Consider the following 16,287-nt stretch of genomic DNA (forward strand, 5'->3'; position numbering starts at 1 on the left):
AATTGGGGAAGACTACAGTGATAACGGAATCCTCTCATTTATTGATCTCAGTCAAAATCATGTTCCCTTTCATTTCTTCTTCCGAATGCTCTTGGTGCAATATGCATTTCTTTTGATCTAGGTGACAGTTCCGAGAGGTATATATTCCCCCAAAACTACCTCATCCCTTTTGGGTTTTGGGTAGTTGGGGCAGACTACAGCAATAACAGAATCCTCCCATTCTCTTTCAAAATCCTATTCCCTTTCATTTTCTTCATCCCAGTTCTCTTGCTGTAGTTGCATGGTCTGGGAGTTCACAATCATCTAAAATATGCAAGCACTAGCAGTCTATGATCTAACAGTGGAGAACTCATGTTGTAGTTGCTACACAGGTCAAGGATTTTTTGATAATACATTTGCATGATGAGTTCACAACCATCTAAAGTATGCAAGTAGTAGCAATCTATGATCTGAAAGTGGAGAACACTTTTGTGAGACATGTTTGATAAAACGTTCCAGCTTGTTCTGATTTTGCAAGGTTGGGGGAAACAGTTCTTTGATGTGTATTAATAACGTGTCCAATGTGTGGGGACACTGAACATTCCCTATTGTAAATAATGTCCATATAGAACCTCCCTCAAGTCGAGTTTGGCAGCATATAACTTTCTCTGGAGTCATACATTTTGTAGGTCTGCAGATAAGACCCTTTAAGATCAATAATTGTGGATCCAATTGAGTCTTGTTTAATGCATTGGGGTGTTTACTATGAGGGGATTAGGCATGATCCAAGGAATGCACTGCCATTTCTTTGTAAGGACTCTGGACACCACATATCTCCACAATGGTATGATATTGTCCACTTTGGGCCTAAACCCTCATGGATTTGCTTTTGGACTTAACCCAAAAGACCTCATACCAATGGAGATATATGTCCATCCTTATATATCCATGATCCTCCCCACCTCTAGTCAATGTGGGACTTTGGTCGTATACCCAACAATCCTCCCCTCGAACAAAGGACCATCGAGCCTCCCCTCAAACAATTATCCATCCGTCCACTCTCTACCAACCAGGATTCTCCGCTCCAATGCGTTGGAAGCACACGCCTTACATGGAGCACCACCTACCTCGAGAGCTTGCTCTATCCCAGGTCAACTCCTCTTCATCGTGTTGGGACCAGGACACGTCCATGAAGAATCCGGAGCACACCGCCTGTCTAACCGAGCTCATCCACAGATCCCATCGTGATATTACCGGGGCCCACCACCTTCGTTCGGTATTCTGAGGATTCATCCACTTGGCTAACTTTGGGGCATGGCTCCGATACCACTTGTAAGGACTCTGGACACCACATATCTCCACAATGGTATGATATTGTCCACTTTGGGCCTAAACCCTCATGGATTTGCTTTTGGAATTAACCCAAAAGGCCTCATACCAATGGAGATATATGTCCATCCTTATATATCCATGATCCTCCCCACCTCTAGTCAATGTGGGACTTTGGTCGTATACCCAACATTCTTGACCATTCTGTCACACAATTAATTAGGACTAATTTTCATTCGGATTACTTGGGAAATTTCTTGTGATGTTGTCTATAGTATTCTAAGGAATTTTCCATTTTGTTTAAACATAAAAAGGGACGTCCATATATTTTCTCTGGTTATGAGAAATTTGAGCTTTGGAATCTTCAGCACTAGGAGAAAGCCTAAGGGTGGATGTGATTCGTCACAAATTATAGGACCATTTAGCTCATTGATGTAAATGCAGAGAAGTTGGAAACCATGGGTTTTGATCGTGGGTCAGCTTTTTTGAGATATATGGTGGAATTCACAAAAATATGTACTTTGCATAGTGATAGCCTATAATCTCCTCTAGTATAGATCTGGTATTTTATAGTCTTCCAGATTTTATATTGATATATAAAATAATTTTATTTTAAGGTCATGGCTAAGCTAAATGCTAAATTGGTGTATGATATTTCTTTGTTTGTTGGACATGGTGTCCACCTGCATGCAGTAAAGACCACTAAAATTTACAGAAGTATACATACACTACCTCCTGAAGTCGAACATGTCACCTCTTTAAAAAAACACATGTTCTAAATCATTAGGCCTAATCAAACTTTCTAGCTTTTAGTTATAAGAATCTCTGCAGGAGAGAGGATGGAAAACAACTGTATTTTGGGTTTGCAAGAGTGGAACGTTTATGCTGCAAAGGTTCTCAAGTATTACGTTGATAAAGGAAATGCTACTTGCAGCACATGTTCTACAGTTGCAAATTTAAGGTCCTTGTGCTTTCCGTCATTGACTTGTTATCAAAAGGTCACCAGAGAGTAGAGGTTCAGGGGATTCTTTTGTTAGGGATTCGAAGACTATTATGTATTATGCCTTACTTTCAACTCTGGGTATTCGCTTTACACTATGCTGACAGGTGTTATGATATCACATATTTCTCTGAACTTTAATTCTCCTCTAAGTTGCATGAAACATGAAACACGAAACACTTCTAAATGCGGCCCCCTTCGCCCACAAAAAAATCTATAGTACTATGTTCAATATTTCAATTTATTGGAAACTTTTACTTAGTAAAGATGTTCCTTAAACATTGAGAAAATTCCCTTTCCACTCATGTTGTTGTACTATTGGCATTTCAGTCCTTGTTCTTTTAGATTAAAACAAAATGAGCATTTCATAATTCCTAGGTGAAAGAAATAGATATGCTCAATAAAGTGGGTGCCATAACCACTTGGATGGAGAAGGTTACATTTCAGAATTTATAGGTAAAAGAAATAGACATGCTCAACAAAGCGAATGTGATAACCACTTGGATGGGGAAGGTCAAAACCTTTACACGGAAATAACCTCAAAACTTTTTCAGGAAAGAAACAACCATGTTCAGTAGAGTAGTTTGCAAAAATAATTGGATGGGGTAAGGTATGCTATTTATTCAATAAGTCAAGGTCCTCCCAACTATAAGAGATGATGGGGTTTCTTCTCAATTCAGTTACATGCCAGTGATCATGGGAGCAAGGAAGGCTTACTTAGGAATTTGAGATCTAAAGAGTTTTATTTTCCAAATGTTTAGGAAGAGGGAAAGATTTATACCTTCATAAAGGGTCAAAATTAACCTTGTAATGGTCTCTTTATAGCAAATTATGGGGGAATAGGGAGGAAAAATCCCCTTTCTAATTAAAAACAACCTAGAAAATCTTCTAAGGTTTGCATTGGGTTTGTGTGCCCTGGATCAATTTGATCGATTTTATACCAAATTGAGACAAGCTAGCCCAACAATTTGGTACCATTCCCTGTCCAAATGGATGGTTTGATTAGTCTTAGTTTGAATCAAGCCATTTTTTAAAACATTTATTGTGTGTTCATTGATGGCCTTTTTCTAAAGCAACTTCACATCAACATTATTATTCACCTTGTCAATAACTACCCATCTATGGAAAAATATCTTTTGGAAAAAGAGATCCCCTCATGTCATGCATACTAAGGCCTTTGAAGCTCTTTCATGTAACAATAACAAAGTCCCACATAGCTTAGTAATATGGGGAGTGAGCGGAATTGAAGGGGATATCTGCATCATACCACCTTCTAGCAATGTATTCAAAAGAAAAAAAATTGCATTGTTTCTTCTAATGGGTATCTATGGTGGGTTGAGTTAGACTTAGTTGAGATTGAGAGGCACTAGCAGAGTCAAAGTTGGGGGGAGGTGTGAAATATCTCTTAACGTTCTTCTTTTTAGGTTGAATATAAGGCTCAGGAGGGGGAGGAACATAATGGAAGGGGTTATGGACACGAGTAGAAGGAACAAAAGAAGAGTCTTGAAGTTCAAAATCACTAGTACCGCTAGAACTTTCTCTCATAGGTGCGAGTTTCCTCTTCCTTACAACTTTTATTTCCTTTTCCTTAGCCTTCTTCTCTTCATATTTTTCAATTGAGTGCTAGCAATATTTTCAAATCATTTGGCCTTCAATGGCATCACAATGGGTCCAGTAGTGTCTTTGGATCTTGAAATCATGGGTGATGAAATTTAAATGGAAATAAATCTACAATTTGAGGGAAAAAAATGCAAGAAATTAGATTGCAAACCCTATCTTAAATTTAAGAACAAAGGGGAAAATTTTAAATTCAAAGAGAAAAAATATAAAAATAAGGACAACAATCAAATCTTCAATGTCAAAATGGGAAAACATATCTAAGAATAAAAACATGGGTTTTACCCTCCTCCCAAAGATTCCAACTTTGTAGGACAACTCCAAACTAGCTTCAAATTCTCTCTAAGATTCCAAACCAACTCCAACCTTGTTATCAACTAGATTTTTGTTGAAAATATTAGACATTGTGAAAATTGGTGAGACTCTTGTTAAGTTGTTGCCATTGGTGAATGGGAAAAAATTGACTATGTGCTACATCTACCGGGCTACGAATCAAACAAAGGAACCTATATGGATAACCTACAAGAATAGATTTGGTAAGTATGGTCTTATTTGGAATATCATTGATAACAAATGGAACAATCATGTCCATCACCCTATACATGCAGTTGGGTATTTCTTGAATGCAAGGTATCATTACAAAGCTCGATTAGGAGAAGATCAAAGTAGGGACATTGAACATGAGTTGTATGAGTGCTTGAAGTACATTGTCCTTGATGAGTTTGAGTATCTAGAAATACATCAACATATCAATGTTTTCACATGGGCCACAAGTATCTTTGGCAAAGACCTAGCAAAGATTGCAAGAGATGTGCACCAACTAGGTAAGCAATTCCTTAACCTATAAGATATCTCTTTTAAGTTCAGGCTTAAGTTTTTCAGGCAAAGAAGGAAGTTCCAATGATTAAATGATCCAAAATTGTTTTTAGTAGCTCCCCAAAAAAATGTTTAAAATTCAAGCTATAAATACTTGATTTTTTAACCAAACTCACAATCTAAATTGTTTGTGGTCTTTTATACAGGCTCCCTCACAATCCAAACATGTCTTTGTCTTTTGTGACACATTAGTGGGATTCATTTGACAACCATTGTCCTTAATTACAAAAGTTTGTAGTTGGAGTCCTCAACCAAACTTGTAGAGCTTTTGGATGTGAACGCAATTAAATTGCTTTTGAGAAAATTCACACGAAGAAGAGGAATTTTTTGGGACAAAAATGGTTAAATGATCTTGTCTTCTTTTAGTATAATATTCAGCTAAGATACCAACAATTGCATAAGAAAAGGCATCATACATATTCCATTGTGTTGGATGATGTTAATCCAACTTTATAATGGATAGAATAGACTCAACCACTAGAGTTTGATCTTGATTTTGATATTAATGCCATTGAGTTTGGGGTGTTGATCCTAATGCAGATCTAGTAGTCAAACCACGGGTTGAAGAAAGTGAAGCACCAAGCATGGCACAAGTGAGCACTATTTTGGAAATTTGTCCAACTCGTAGTTCTACTAGGCCTAGTACTACTATTACTATTGAGGTTGTAGATGTCCCTAAGGAGTTTGAAGAGTTTAAACTAAATTATGTTTATGTATCTCTTGTTGATGATCTCATTTCTATTAGTGGTGATAAGTTGGTCATTGATTTTCAATAGGCCAATGGGCTAGTAGCTTGTAGCATGGTTTTTGGACTCTGGATGCTATTTAGAGGCTCATTATTTATGTATTTTGTTTCTAATATGTATTGCACTTGGTGCCATTTTGGTATATTCACCCTTACATGGTATATATATGAGAAAATTTTCAATATTGTCTTTGATGATTTGGAATCTTAAAAATAATTTCATTTCATTAAAAATAATTATTTGATGTATTTTTTAAAAAATCGGTTTATTGAATCTAGTTTTCATCCGGATTGAATTTGAAACCCAGTTTGATAGGTGGTTGGTTTGATGACCATTTCTGAGTTTTAAAAATATGGATATAATGTGGCTTGTACATATCATTAACGAATCATCAAATCAATGCAGATTAAGACACATAGGAAATGCCCAAAGGCAATTCAATCTAGTAGCAAAGCAATCCAATAGCGTGGATATTTGGAGGTGTAGAATAACGAGAAGAGACATTTAACTAAAGTATGAAAAATATTGGAGAATTGGTGTGTTAAGACAAACTGATGCATCAAGTGTTGCTAGTGTTGAATCTTTGCCATATGTAGGTTTGTGATGTTTGTATAGAAAAATATAGGCTTTTCATTGATTGATATATTCTTGAATTTTCATGAGGCATGACTTGTAGTTACATTTTTTAATTGGATTGCAAGTAGTTGCATCTAAAGACAAGTAAACATTAAAGCTTCATAGATTGCATGAGGGAGATCCATTTTTAATGTGTGGATATAATGTGGAATGTACAAGCATTCTTATTAGGTTTCACGAGATTAATGGTGATTCAATTGTTCTTTGATCCCTTTTTCCTAGTAGAAGTGGACATGGAATTAGGAAGGTAATTGAATTGGGATCATAAGCTCCAAAATTGTAAAAAGGCTTCTACGTTCAAATGATGAAAATATTAATTAATCTGACTTCTCTTAATAGATGGGTTACAAAGAAGGGGTTATATTTCATGGTTTGAAAGTGTATTTGTTTCATTCAACCACAATGTGCTTCATTGTTTGTCAAGGCTATAATGATGGCCTTTGTCTTGTCAATTGGAATGAGTGCTTTACAGTTTAGAAGTGTTTAGAAGCACACACAACATATGGGAAAATAATTAATATTATGATGCCTTGAATGTGATATTACTTTATAATCATTAACTTACAACTCAATGTTTGATCAATGGGACAAGAATTGTAATCTAGCATCAAGATTTTAACCCAACTACACCTAGTCTCTTCCCAGTTTAGATCCAATTCTAAGGAACATGAGTGTCTCAAACCTTTTTTCCATTTTTTCCACCTCTCTTGTATGTTCAAACATCCTATAGATTTTAGCAATCAAACACTACAAGGAGGGGGCTCCCTTGTTTCACAAACTAGGGGGTTTCATACACCAATTTGGTGTTGGGCTTGGCCATGACCTTAAATTAGATTATTATTATATAAATGAATCAACCATGTAGACATCAAAGTGTTTTTTTCATTATATTTCCATTTTTCCATTGTTGTTGTGATGGGTATTTATGTATGGATTATGGGTATCTTGAACAATGGTAGGAATTCCACTACAGAAAATCTTGTGATTTACAATATAAAGTATGGAGGGGAAGTAGAGGTAGTTGAAGTTGACGATCAATTAAGAGATTCCATAATTCTATTATTCCACAAGGATGTGCTGCCATGCCCCTCTTTTTGCAAAACTCTATGGAACAAACCCCAAAATTTTTCATCAAGTTTTTTTATATGTTCAAAAACAAGCTTTATAAAAAGGGATACATAATTTATAAAAATGGGGGCTTTTGGGAAAATATTCAAGAAACATCTTATCAACGTCGAAAAAAATATTGGAAAATATCGGTAATTTTAGAAAAGCACAATTTTTTTGTAATTTTTTAAACATCTAAAGTAATGACATCATCAAACACAATGTCGCATAAATATAGAAAGAAAATATAATATTTTTAGTGATATATCACATATCAACTATGAATTGTGTCTTGAGACCTGGCTCTTGAGCTTCAAAATATCATAAAAAAACTATAATAAATGAATCTCATCATCATATTCATCTACAATGAAATCAAATAAATAAGCTCGCAATTCTCTTTACCCCTTTTATGGGCATAGGTAATGAATATGGTAATAACTACTTCTAGAAGAAGAAACTCATGGAGATAGTAGCATTGGACTTTGATGTTCTCTAAAAGAAGAAATCCCTGGGGATGTCATTGGACTTTGATGTCCTCTAGAAAAAGAAGTATTTATACTTTAACATCCTTTTCTAGTGCTATTGCTAAGTCAATTCATTTCTTTTCCATTACGGTCTCTGCGAAGGTGGCAGTGTAACCTTAATGTCAATAGCCAAACTTTGTAAAGGTGTTTTCTTTGGAATATCCTCCTCTACCATACTTCCCCTCACCACCTCATGTGTCTCCTCCAATAACCACTCAAGGGTCAAGTCTATGATAAGGCTTTTGTTCTCTACCATCCAAGCAATAGTGGTGTTAATCACATCTATGTCTTCTAATGTCTCCTTACTCACAATCAAAGATTGTAATATGATGTAAATTGTGTCATTAAGACAATGGGATTTGACTTGTACAAGAGTCATGAATTATAATACATTATTTAGGAGGCGGAAGAGAATACAATTATATATTATAATGAATTCAAATTTTAATTTGAAACTTTTTAAGTTGTTCTTCTTGGTGTATATTTTTTTAATACTCTAGCAATTCTTGTAACTTGAAGATTTAGATGTTTGACTAAGCACTTGAATAACAAGTGTTTGTAACTTGGGTCCTTGAATGCCATAGATTGTCCACCAAACATCTAAACCACATAAGATAAACATAAAAAGAGGCATTGAAATTTCAAACAAAGGAAAATTAAGTTATTGAAATTTGAAACAATGAAATTTGTTTGGCATTTTTCTCTTCTTATCTTGAACAATGATGTCAAAGATAATTGTTCCAATGATTATGCTATATGTTTCAATCTATTTAGAAATATCCGCACACTCCTATGGATTTGTGTTGGCTTGTGTGGTCCTGACCCAGGTTCAGAGGTGATTTAGCCAAGAAAATCCCAGTACTACTGGCCCTTTCGGCAACAGTCTGTGGAGCGCAGATTGAGGTCTCACCCGAAGTAGTATGGGAGGGTGCTAGAACCAAGTTTTCACACCCTGGGGATGTATGATGAGCTTATGGAGGTCCTCGGTCTGACCCATCACTATGCACACTTGCTATCCTTCATAACCTGTGATGCTGCTCCGCACATCCCTACTTGGGGCACAACCCGTATAATACCCAAGTCCTTTGTTATTTACTCTGTTATTATTTGATTACTTGACTTGTTTATGTAAGACTAATGATTATTACAACATATTCAACGATCATATCAGTGCACACAGTAAATAAAACAATATAAACGTAAAGAAGGCAATGTACAACAGATACACAGAAATAAGAATAAACTTCTCTTTATTACTCTTCAATCCCATTTACAGACTCGACACCACCCTGCGCACTCAGCTGCGGACTCTACTAGGCCTCTGTGCACTCAGTTGCGGAGCCTCTTCCTACTACTGCAACCCAATACACTTAGACTCTTCTTCTATGCTCGAACCATTCCTATTGTTTTCTTTCTTTCACTATCTTTACACTTATAGCCTCGCTCTATTTATACATTCCCATGGTCCATGAACGATGGGTAGGCCAACATGACTTTATATTACATTACAATATTTTAGGGCGGACAGCCCTATGACTCATCCTATACTTCACGCTTTGCACCCGTAATTCGCAGAGTCTTACAAAAACTTTGACCAAAACTTGGGATTTGAGCCCCAAAACATGTTGTGGGGGGATTCCATGCCCAACAGTCCCCCAACACAATCATCGTGACGTGTCTCGAGTCACTTTGCTGGTGCGGTGATCTTGGCATGGAGCCCCTCCAACTGGTCCCGTACTGCTCGGAGGTCCGTGACGCACTGTTATGTGGTTTCCTAGACCTGATGCATGCGCTCGTTTGATGCTTCTTTATGAGGATCCGCTATCTACCTTAGCGCATATAGTCCCTGCATCTGTGCGATCTTGCCCTCAATCTCAACCATAATGGTGAAGGCCTCATCAATCCAAGGCTAGACGTGCGCTTTGAGAAGTGCTTCTTTTTGTCTTGCAACATCCACCTACTCTTTCAGTGCCCTTGCTTGCTACATCTTTGCCAGCCGTTGGGTGAGGATGACTGTCTGCGCAGTTCCCCTTACACTGTCATACTGCTCCCATAGTTCGCGTGCCTCTATTTCTAGGCGTTGTATGTTGGGGTCCTCCTGCAAGGATGTGAGGACTCCAAAGGATTGGTCCAACATATCGGTACATTCCTGTACTGCCCGTCCAATTTCTTCCAATCTTGTTTGAATAGCGCTAACGCGCTGCTCTCTAACTTCCGAAGGAGTGGAAGGCTACGCCTTCAACCATAGCTCAACAATCTAGAGGTTTAGCTCCAGATGTACTCGCATTATTTCCTCGCGTGTGGTTCAGACTCCACTTTCCAGATAGTGGATCGACATCTTTGTGGGTAGGTCTATGGCGATGGACAATTCTGGAACTTGCCAACATGCTTCATCAACTATTTGCATGATCTGCTGATTGTGTGACACTAGTTCATCACGATGCACGCTGAGTTGTTCGATGTTGATATTCTGCTCACTCAATACCTAGATCGCGCGACCCTCCATGGTGTGGAGTTTTGTTGTGATGCCATCGTGTAGTTGGTACAATGTGTCTCGTGGAAGGGCAGCCAAATTAAGGCCCATTCCCTTGAGCCTACTTACCACGGCTCTACCATCCTCGTTCTCTGCTGCTAGCGCTCCTTCCAATAGCACTATGGTGTTGGCCAACTTGGCGCATTGCTGATGTACCTGCAGCACCATAGGCATCTACTGTTCCTTCCTATGGGGGTTGCACCTGAAGTTCTTGCAGCTGCGCCTTTAAGGCTCGCAACATAATCTGTTGCTCCGACATGGCTTCCTCGAGCGCTTCCTTGGTGACCTCGTGAACCTTGTCGCCAATTTCGTAGAGGTCTCCTTCTGTTAGTGTAATCAGTTCGATGTCGAATTTGGATGCCTTGACCTTTTTTTATGGACCCGATCTCTCCGTGACGCGCGGCCATTTCAACTGGGTGGACATTATGCTCAGGTTCACGCCTTCTACTGTGTCTTCTGCTCCCTGTCTTGTAGACAAGTTCTGGCCCTATTCCTCCTGCGTTGTGGTGGATCCTATTACCTGTGCTGTTGCTGCTTTTTTGGCAGCCTTTTCCTGCTCTGCGGCTGCCTTTGCTGCCTCGCGGGCAGCCCTTACCTCTGCGGCCGCTTGTTCGTTGTTCCTTTCTTGGGCCAACTATGTGACACACAACTTGGTTGCATCCTTCTGCTTTTGTGCTACTGTTCTATCCATTTTCACTAGATCTAGGGTGCACCACTCGAGAGGCCATGATTCTAGCACTAAGAAGATCACATCATCAATGGAGATGAAGGGGAGCTTGGTCCATTTCTACATCGAATCCTTACGCACCTTGATATACACATTATGCATGCCTGCTTTGAGTCTGCAAAGATCCACAGATTTTTGTACATTGTGGGGGACAGGTGCACCCTCCTATTGATCCACATCTAGATGCTCACCTCCATGAGCACCCAGAAGATCTTTGTTTCGCGGATCCGCATGGCGCCCTTAGTAGCCCAGAGAGCCGCGTACTTTGCGGCCTCTAGTAAGTCCTGTTCAATATTATGGAATTGACTGTCCTTAGGCAGTTCCCCTGTTACCAGAAAGATAGACAAGAGAAACCACGCATAGTGGAAGGTCTTGCCCTACTCTTGGGCTTCCTTGTAGTTGGTTAGGAACTCCTCACAGAGGAACTTGGCCCAGTTGAATTGGACCCCCTCTATGCACTGTTCTACCAACGCAACTACCGGCGTTGGTACCTCATCTCCGCAGCATTTTCTTATTACCTTCTCGGCCAGGAGTTGGGTGGCTGCACGCACCCCTTTATCTTTAATGTTGTTTATTGCGTAACCTTTCTTTTTCTTCTCCAGTTTTTATTTTTTCTTCATGGCCTCTGCGAGTGCCAAATCTTTGCTTTTTCGGCTATCTCCACGGGGTCCTTTCCCTTACAGGGGAGGCACTAGGCAAAGCAGCTGCCTGATGACAAAAATTGTGATAGGTGTGCGTTGAAAGTGTGGAATCCATAGTAGATGAAACAGTTCGACCTTCTCCACACCACGTAGCCATTTTCGTGGCTCTAGTGTTGTAATTGATCCCTCCGTGCTCTGCTTCATGAGGTTCTCAGTCTTTAAATGTGGGAACTTCTCACTGTCCGTGAGGTCCCAATATTCAAACTTCATTGTGGGCACATGGCCCAGGGGCAAGTCCTCAAATACAATTCCATCGGGGAGGAGTGGGGTTTGGAGTGCGCTCTTAGTGACATCCAAATCCTTGGGTATCTTAGCTTTCCCTTTTTGTAGAGGGACATACTTGGGCAATTTTGCTACAGTGTGCACTGGCTGGATGTCTTCTTCCATGTCTTCGGCTGCCTCTATCTCATCAACGAGAGCCTATAGGTCCTCCTCTTCATCATCTGTCTCAATGGTGATAGCCTTGCCCTTTTCTTCCATGGAGAGTTTATTGAACTACGGATTCCATGGGGACATGCGAACTAGTCCAGCTGCCTGCTTATCCTTCTTTGGCCTCAGCGTCCGAGGCAGTTTCTGAATTTTCAGCGCATCCCCAGCATCTCTGGGGACATCCTGCACTGTCGGGTTCTGCGCGGCTTCTTCGACGGTACTTTCTACAAAAGCCACATTTCGCCTGGTGGTCGTCATCCTATTTTAACTGTCTGTGGTTGGTCGTGAACTTTGGGGCTCAAATATCGCTTGGCGTTCAACACTCTGTGCTCTACATAATTACTTAAATCTTAAATGAACAAGTGTTGTCTCATGGCTAGCCCTTAGAGTTTTATAGCGCCTTTTGAATTTGAATTCAACCGTTCCCCCCAATTCTCAGTCATTAATGCTTTCTTGGCAACAGATTGTCCCAAATATTGCCCTTAATTCGTGCCTTAAATGCCCGTCGCCCGCTCCCTTTTGCCTTAAATCGGACATCCCGTCATGAACATTGACGCCAACGGTCACTTCCTAGCCTACCCGCGTGGCAGCGCAGCCTCCCGTGCGCAGGCATGAACCTTAGGACATGTTGATTCTGCGTGCACCTCTCTTATTGCGCAGTTCCCAAACAGACTCTTTTATAGTCCTGCACTTTCTTTCAACTGCCTGGAGCACTGAGACTATGCCCTCTCCAGCTAGTCAGGTGGTCGTGCCACCTGTGCGAGACTTCAATTCGCCTTTCAGTGTAGTCCACGGGAACTCCTCAATTGCCTTCGCGATAGCCAGTGCCATGCATTCTACTATATGTAGTGTGCTCCCCTGGTTACTATGTTTGGTTAGGTACGGTTGTAGCCATGGAAGCATAGTCATAAATTCTTGGCGACACTCATCTAATGTAGTGGTATGATCATTCGTATCTAGCCCTGTCATCCTTGGTTTCTCGACGAGACATGTTTGTGCGATCTCGTTTTCCAACCTTGTGATCTCAACGTCCATCAAAATGCTTTTCTTCCTCGCCGGATGGCTTCTTGAATCCTTAGATGTTCATCCTCGCGTAGATGTGTGATTTCTTCCTCCTCGCCATCACACACTGTTGCCACTGCAAGAGCCAGGATTCCTTTCTGGATCTTCTTCTATAAGTATAATCTGCACCTCGTTTTGCATCTTTGGAATTGTCTCCACGTTCAGGGTTTTGCACATGGTTCGGTAGGCCCATCAAACCGTTGGCACGCGCAGGCCCCAATCAGTTCGTTTTGCCTGGTCAACCTTGTTCAGTACTCTTCACACCATATCAAATGCTTCAACGTGGATAATTGGTAGTGTGCATCGCCTTTCTTGCTATTGTGGTTTGTTCCAATTCTCTATTCTAGGGCTGGTATGCACTTGTGCGGGCTGTACAACATATGTTTGTACCCATCGGGAAAGGTGGGTGCGCAAGTTGTTCCGCCCTTGATGACTGACTTTCATTTGTAGCTGGGGTTTTCCAAAACTTAGGTGCATCATCCTTCTACATCCGCGCCAGTCCTCAAAATTTCCATGATGCGTACCCCACCATTGTGTGGGCATTGCATGCAGTGTCCACTTCAGCACATCGAACCGTTGTTGTTCTAGTACTGTGCTTTCAATTTTGCTCATAAATTCATCCACCGTTGACAATCCATCATGTGTCGGTAGCTCCCTTTCCTCTGTGGTCACGCAACACAGTGATCTAACCATCATGTTGCAATTAAGCGTTGTTACTTCATGCAGCCGATTTTGCCATCGCTCTACTTCTTCGTCAGAATCTGAAGTGTAGGAGTTGTCGCGCTCCCACGAAATTCTCCCATCCACAGTCGGATTCACCCAATCATATTCTCACACAGTTATCTTGTAAATACAATTGAGATCGTCATCACTATCATCATCGTGCACCAGTTTAGTGTATCGCGCTCCTTCGGATAGATCCAGTAGTAGTACTATGCATAGTGAATTTTTCTCAAAGATCATTTTGCGCTTTTTCAGATTTATGACTCCGTTCATATCAGTGGCCCAGCCTATTCCTAGTAGTGCGGGATAGGGATTACTGTCATTGACAATCTTTATCACTTCGAACTCTGCCTGCACGCTCGCCCCTCCAATATCTATGGTTACCCCTTGCAATCTTCCCATGGGAAAAATCTTTTGTTGGTTTGCCATTCATAACTGAATAGGGGACCATTGTAATGCGGGTCTGCCCATGCGTTCCCATGTTTTCTTTGGTAGTACATTCACGTTCGAACCCAAATCTAGGATTACCTGATCCATTTCATACTCACTGATCTACGCAGTCAACCTCATTTCCCTTCTGGTGCGTAATGCATGCTTCCCTAGTTTCCAAACCACAAGCACTTCTCCTGACCCCGCACATCTAGTGATAAGTTCTTGTAGTCCTTTGACTACCTTGCTGTCGCACAACAGTTTCATACATGTCTCCAGAAAGGTAGTAAGCATTGAAGGATCCATTCTTGGTTCTAGTTGATCCTTACTACCTGAAGTGGAGGCCTCCGTGAAGCTCTTCTTAGCTTCCATGAATGTCTCCTTCGCGCGTTCTAAATCAAACTCGGGTTCCTTTGTAGGAGCCTTGTGAACCCATGCAATTTCTTCTCATTGCTTCCCCTTATCATCTCCCGTGGTCATACCGCTTCTGAGCATCATGTTTACATTCAGGTCTTCTTCACATGGCTCAGACCTCATCATCTATACATTCTGAGTTGGAGGGGGTTGGAATACCCCTTTTTTGTGCATCCTTGCGATCAGCAAAGGCAGTCTTCTGCCTCATGATCAAACTAAGCATAATACAAACATGATATCCTTGTTGGGTTGGTATAATCGTGGGCATAGTGCCCTGGCCCTTTGCAATTGTAACAAATTAGTTGTCTGCGACCCCTTCCTGGTCCCATTTCACCTTGTCCTCGACCGGGCCCATGAAATCCAGCACGTGCCATCACTGCATTTGGGTCGAGGGCTCGCTTTTTGGTCTACACCCTGTAGGTAGGGGTCTGATCCATAATTAGTTCGTAACTTCCGTAGGTGTGTTCATCGTGGCCTACCAACCTATAGAAATTACAAAACAATTGCTGGGACGTTTGTGTATACTTCTACAACAAATGAAAATTATCTATAGTGTGTTTCCCTCCTATATGACAGATCGTGCACAATAATGCAGGTGCCGCGCTCGGCCCTACCTGTGCCTCCGATCTCAATGGTATCGACCCTCCTCCTGCCAAGTAGTTCACAAACACTAGACAATGATCTTTGTTGTGCCCCTGGCCTTTGCATTTCATGCACCATACTTCCTTGCGCACCTCCGACCAAGGTGTCTTGTCCTGTTTCAAACTCTGCATTTCCAGACATAGATTCTGTAGTTGTGCGTGGATTTGTTGGACTCTTAATCTAGGATCTTGTATAGAGGTCTCATGTCATCTCATTGCCATTTCCAACGCTTCAGCCTGGGTGGAAAGTTTTTGCTGTGAAAATGTTGTCCTTAAGTGTGGTGTCAGAGATGCTACAAACCATGTGCGATGTTATCCATCCATCAATGTCATATTGGCTTCACGAATCGTACTCTTCAGCCTTTGATCCAAATCCCACGGGGTCTCGCCCGGGAACAACGCGATCTCTTTAAACCTGATGATTGATTGTGCTTCTAACTTTGGCTTGCTAAATTCCTTGTTCAACACAGCCTGGATCTCTGTGATTCCTACATTTGGGTGGTCATTAGAATGCTTGGTATACCATGTTAATGAATGATCCTGTAGTGTGCTCACCAACGTAGCCTTCTTAATATTGTCACCTATGATGCCTTGTGCTTCCCATACTGCTCTTACCACGAACTAGAATTGGTCTGGATCTTCATTCCCTACTCCTTTGAATACTGGTAGTTTGATCGAACTCACCATACTGAACTGTGATGGTGGTGGAGGTGGCGTGGGTGGAGATGGAGGTGAGAAGGGTGAGATGGGTGGCAATGTGGGTGGAGGTGGTAAACGCGGAATTCGTCGTCTTATCAAACTGACTGCACTT

This window comes from Pinus tabuliformis, chromosome X (genome assembly GCF_031772625.1).
Source record: "Pinus tabuliformis cultivar Carrire ecotype Pingquan chromosome X, CPIR1, whole genome shotgun sequence".
NCBI classification, from domain to species: domain Eukaryota; kingdom Viridiplantae; phylum Streptophyta; class Pinopsida; order Pinales; family Pinaceae; genus Pinus; species Pinus tabuliformis.